This window comes from Gopherus flavomarginatus, chromosome 1 (genome assembly GCF_025201925.1).
Source record: "Gopherus flavomarginatus isolate rGopFla2 chromosome 1, rGopFla2.mat.asm, whole genome shotgun sequence".
NCBI classification, from domain to species: domain Eukaryota; kingdom Metazoa; phylum Chordata; order Testudines; family Testudinidae; genus Gopherus; species Gopherus flavomarginatus.
This window is the reverse complement of record NC_066617.1, coordinates 191,422,031-191,428,332: the sequence shown is the minus strand read 5'-3', so window position 1 is coordinate 191,428,332 and position 6,302 is coordinate 191,422,031.

Sequence of the window (6,302 nt, the reverse complement as noted above, 5' to 3'; positions counted from 1 at the left end):
TTCACTTTTTACTTCAGGAGAATATCTGTTTCCAGGCTACCACACACATTTTTTTTAAAATCTGCTGGATGTTGAAATTCAGATGAAATCCTAAAGTAAAAAAACAAACAAAAAACCCCCCACTATCTCTGCTACTAAAATTTTGTATTTAATAGCGAGATGATGACACTGTCAATAAGCAGGGCCGGCTCCAGGGGTTTTGCCGCCCCAAGCAGCCAAAAAAAAAAAAAAGCCGATCGCGATCTGTGGCAATTCCGCGGGAGGTCCTTCGCTCCGACCGGGAGTGAGGGACCCTCTGCCAAATTGCCACTGAATAGCTGGACCTGCTACCCCTCTCCGGAGTGACCGCCCCAAGCACCTGCTTGCTAAGCTGGTCCCTGGAGCCGGCAATGTCAATAAGGTCAATGGCACTGAAGTTAACGATTAATTTCTTCCTTTTAATGTCCCTCCAGGAGTGGCGCCAGGGTTTTTGGCATCGTAGGCAAGGGTCCTTCTGCGCTCCCAGTCGGCAGCAATTCTGCGGCGGGGGGCGGTCCTTCTGCACTCCCAGTCTTCGGGGTACTTCAGAGGCGGGTCCCAGAGCTAGTAAAGGACCCGCCGCAGAATTGCCGCCGAAGACCTGGAGCGCGGCAGGATCCCCCGCTGCCGAATTGCTGCCGAGGGTGGCAAAATGCCACCCCCCCAAATCCTGGCACCCTAGGCGACCGCATAGGTCGCCTAAATGGAAGTGCAGGCCCTGTGTCCCTCCAGTTCATTATAGAACTTAGTGGTCTATGTCTAACCTCAGTCCTCATGCTCAAAGGAAACCTGCACAGCACTTTCAAAAGCTGAACCTTGGAGCTTAAATTCATAACTCTGCTCGACTCTAAAAATCATGAACTGAATAGATACACTGGATTTATGGCTTATTACAACAATCTGTAACCCACTCCCTCCCTCTTTTTGTCCTATAACTAGAGGGGTGTTAACAGGCCACTCTACCTGGAATGATCCCTTAGAATATGTGCTAACTACTTATGCTAAACAATCTGCTCCCCCTTGCATTTAGCTGTAATGCCCTGAGAACCTGTCCCAGACCCAAAGAAGAGCTCTGTGTGCCTTGAACACTTGTCTCTCTCACCAACAGAAGTTGGTTCAGTAAAAGATATTACCTCAGCCCCCTTGCCTTTCTAACAGATTTTTATGTAATTTCCTTTTTTTTAATAAAGCCAACTGGAAAAAAAATCAATCGTGCACAACCATATTGACTCCCGCATGGCTCATGTCATAAACAAATAGTTAAGGGTTAATAGAACAGGAGTATTTCATGTCTCTCTTGACTGTAAAGGGTTAACAAGTTCAGTGAGCCTGGCTGTCACCTGACCAGAGGACCAATCAGGGGACAGGATACTTTCAAATCTTGAGGGAGGGAAGTTTTTGTGTGTGCTGTTAGTGTTTGGTTGTTGTTCACTCTGAGTTCTGAGAGTGACCAGACGCGCAACCAGGTTTCTCTCCAATCTCTCTGATACAGTCTCTTATATGTCCAGAATAGTGACTACTAGGTAGATAAGGCGAATTAGGCTTATGTTTGTTTTCCTTATTTGCAAATGTGTATTTGGCTGGAAGGAGTTCAAATTTGTATTTTGCTGAAAGGAGTTTAATTTGTATATTTAGGCTGGGAGGGTATTCCCAGGGTCTATAGCTGAAAGACCCTGTAACATATTCCATCTTAAATTTACAAAGATAATTTTTACTGTTTTTTCTTTCTTTAATTAAAAGCTTTTCTTGTTTAAGAACCTGATTGTTTTTTATTCTGGTGAGACCCCAGGGGACTGGGTCTGGATCCACCAGGGAATTGGTGGGGAGAAAGGAAGGGAGGGGGAGAGAAAGGTTAATTTCTCTCTGTGTTAGGATTACTTTCTGTCTCAGGGAGAGTCTGGGAGGGGGAGAGAGAAGGAGGGGGGAAGGTGAATTTTCCTCTCTGTTTTAAGATTCAAGGAGTTTGAATCACAGTGATCTTCCAGGGTAACCCAGGGAGGGGAAGTCTGGGAGAGGCAACGGTGAGGGAAAGGGTTTACTTTCCTTGTGTCAAGATCCAGAGGGACTGGGTCTCGGGGTTCCCTGGGCAAGGTTTTGGGCGGGACCGGAGTGTACCAGGCACTGGAATTCCTGGTTGGTGGCAGCGCTACAAGTACTAAGCTGGTAATTGAGCTTAGAGGAATTCATGCTGGTACCCCATTTCTTGGACGCTAAGGTTCAGAGTGGGGATTATACCATGACAGCTCATCAGCAGGGTTTGGATCTTTAGAGCCACAGCAGAGCCACACCTACTGCTTGAGCTAACTGAACAGCTATTTGCGATAATAGACTGTTGTCCTCTATGGGGACCAGCCACTAGCAGCAGAAGAGAAACATATTTTGCCAACAGGTTTCACAGTTGCTGAGATACACTGCCCATGGAATGTTGAGACTCTGGACTCCTAGGTCCTATTTCAGGTTCTGAGGGGAGCGTTCTCTAGTAGTCATAGACCCTTCTACCCCTTTTTCCCCAGGCTATTCCCTCATTCTCAGCTCACCTACACACTACCCCAGACTCATGTCTCCCTCTGCTCCTATCCCCTTTCCATTCAAGTCAGGCAATTCCCCCTCCACCATCATGTGGTAACAGGTGTCAGCAAGAGGAGCACTGAAAGCATAGAAGAGACAGTCTCTCTCCTTTGTTCCAGTGCCTGCCACCACAGCAGAGCAATTCTAGGAAAAGTCCTGCATTTACTACAGCCCTAGGCTGGGGCATGTATAACACTGACAGACCCTGGCTGGCAGCAGGCAGGATCGAACCTGGAAGCTTAGTGCATGAGCCTCTACCGCATGGGCCCCTGAGCTCCTGGCCAGGGAGGCTCACCTCTGGCCTCTCCCCTGCTGTTCCCCCTCACTGCACCTCCGGGCAGCTCAGCACTGGCGCACCCTTCTGCAGGGGGAAGAGCAGGGGAGAGCAGGGAGGGAGGCTCTTCTGCAGCCTCAGGGGAGCAGGTTCCAGGAGTGAGCGGAGGATTGAGTAGGAGCACCGGGCGGCCGCGCAACCAGATGGAGAGAAGCAGCGCTTTGAAGGGGAAACTGCTGCTTCTCTCCGGCTGCACAGCTGCCTCTGCCCCTCCTGAGTTCTCTGCCCATGTTCGCAGGACAACATTCCGAAAGGGGCTTGAGAGGTTGGATAGGGGGTGAGGTCCTGGAGGATGGTTAGGGGCGGGAGGTCCCGGAAGGGGGCAGTCAGCGGACACGGAGTGGGGGGGTTGGCTGAATCAGGGGCTCTGAGGGGGGCAGTAAGGGGGCGGGAAGTAGGAGGGGGTGGATAGGGGGCGGGGAACAGGCTGTTTGGGGAGGGACAGCCTTCCCTAGCTGGCCCTCCATATCGTTTTGCAACCCTGATGTGGCCCTCGGGCCAAAAAGTTTGCCTTCCCCTGCTCTACCACATGAGCTAAAAGCCAACTGGCTGTTAGCTAAGGCTGTAGAGCAGACTCATTTTTTATCTCTCTCTCTAAGTTGTCTTGGTGCCACTAGATGGGACAGAACACCACACCCAGGAAGTGTGTGGATTACACATGCATTGTGGTGTTAATGCATGTGAAGTCTGGCCCGAGCATAGGAGATGTGAGGGGAATGGTGGTGTATGCAGGGCTGGCTCCACGTTTTTTGCTGCCCAAGCAAAAAAAAAAGTCGAAGCAAAAATAATAATAAAAAAAGCCAGAGTAATGCCACCGAAGCAAAAAAAAAGAAAAAAAAAGGGACCGGAGTGCCGCCCCTTAAAAAGTGCCACGTGCCGCCCCAAGCACATGTTGATGCCTAGAGCCGGCACTGGGTGCATGCTCAGTACAGAGTGAATCTCTGATGAATAATACTGCAATCCTCTAACAAACCTCTACTGAGCAGCTATGAACCAATTTTTCAGCATTCATAACATGGCCACATTTGAGTGGATGTTCACAGGAACAGCAAAAAGCATATCCCTGACACCAAATTTCAAGTGTCTGCTCCAAAACGTGGAATTACTAGAGCACCTCACTATAAGAATATAACATAGGCAATTGTTCCTTAATCTTATTCTTGCAAACAGCTAAGATGTTTTTATTGAAACTTTAATAAAAATAAATCAGCCTGTGGCAGGCAAAATGCAAGGAAAATTTTATCTCAAAACATGTTAAGTTTAGCAAAGTTAGGAGAAACTGAATACAGGGCTTTATAGTGTAAAGTGTTAGGCAACTATCAATTCTATTATCAATTATACAGATAATAAAGTAAATGACATTTTAAAAAAATCTTTCACTATTATAATCTAATGTGGTAATACAGGTTTAGGTTCCTTGTAATTTTTATTCTTGACAGCATGGAATCAGATTCCCCACAAAATGCAGTGAAAAAATATAATAAACATAATTTAAGTACTGTAGAAACAAGTGTTTCTAAGGAGGAAGTATGATGCAGCAAATATCTTCCTATAATATTAAGCCTCTTTCTTGGTGATGAGTGTGGGGAGACAAAATCCCGCTTTGACATACAGCCACTGTGACGTACATAGCTTTTTTGAACTGTGGAAACTTCTGAAAGACATAATCTACGCCTAACAGTTTAACTCACTCAGGTTAAGTACAAGTACAGAGCAGACCTGGTTTTCCTTTCAGTTTGGATCACACAACCCATATTTGGCATTTTCCACCCTGTCGCCCTCCTCCCCCTCCCCACCTTATCTAACCCTCCTACTCCCTCTCAACCCTACCGTCCTCTCTCACTGTTTTGCCTCACTTCTTCACATTCCACATAAACATAATTTTTTTTACCCCTCTTTAGTAAAAACACCCTTCCTTCCTTAACTTCACGAGGTGCTGTTGTGAAAATAACAACCTTGTAAAGGACCAAATTTTGCTTCCAAAAAGCTTAATTCTGCAAGTGGCAGGGCACGCTGGCCCTGATCCACCAAAGTACTTGAACACATGCCTATAGTACTGTTGACTTCAGTGGAGTCTATGGGACAACTCGTGCATAAACTACAGAGGTACCAATTTCACAAATGGTTAAGGCAGTTGAGTTCTGTTTATTTTTCTTCTCAATGTTCAACAAGCTGACCCCTGCCTCCCTCCCTATATAAAACTGCTGTATTTACTACCTATCCTACTTCAGTTGTTCTCAACCACGGGTACGTGTACCCCTGGGGGTACACAGAGTTATTCCAGGGGGTACATTAACTCATCTAGATAGTTGCCTAGTTTTACAACAAGCTACATAAAAAGCACTAGCGAAGTCAGTACAAACTAAAATTTCATACAATGACTTGTTTCTGCTGCTCTATATACTATATGCTGTAATGTAAGTACAATATTTATATTCTCATTATTTTATAATTATATTGTAAAAATGAGAAAGTAAGCAATTTTTTCAGTAATAGTGTGCTGTGACACTGGTATTTTTATGCTGTTTTTGTAAGCAAGTAGATTTTAAGTGAGGTGAAACTTGGGGGTACACAAGTCAAATCAGTCTCCTGAAAGGCATACAGTAGTCTGGAAAGGTTGTGAGCCACTGGCCTAATCAAGGTGAGTCCCAAATGTGTTCTCAGTTACACTGGTGTATCATTGGAATAAGAGCAGTAATTTTCATAAGCCAAATGCAAATTTAGACTGTGGTAATTACATATGGTATTAGGCCCCACTTGAGACTGGAATTGTATGGATTCTCTCCCTATTTGAATCACCCTCCAACCTGTTCACTTAGCACACTGTGTCCTCTGGAAATAAGACATAACAATATAATTCCAGACTATAGAGGAATGACCCCAACGCAGGGATGTTTGCAGTGGTGTTGTAACCATGTTGTCTCTTTCACTGATAGAAGTTGGCCCAATAAAATATAACATCTCACCCACTTTGTCTTGCCAATGTTCAACCTGCGGGGGCCTAAGTGTGTTTCAACACAATATGTGACAAAACCCCAAAACGAGGGACACAGAAACATCACATAGGAAACTGAGAAGACTGTGGGAGTCACCCCTTCACAGACAATGCATGCCTTTCCCTGCAACTTCAACTTCCCCAAGGGCTAGCTCTGATGTAGATAACTTCTAATCACTAAAGTGAAGGGAGATGTGATGTGTATAAGACACAGGCAACTTTGGGAACAAAATGCTGCTAGCCCTATGAATGGGAGCCATGCCACCAGTGTGCATAGGGGAAGGGCAGCGTTAAGGTTGCCCTGGGTCAGTCCTGGCACCCACACTGACTGGTACAGTCTACAGTCAGACAGTTCGCGCTCCCCCTCGTCCTGGTTTCTCCCGTGTG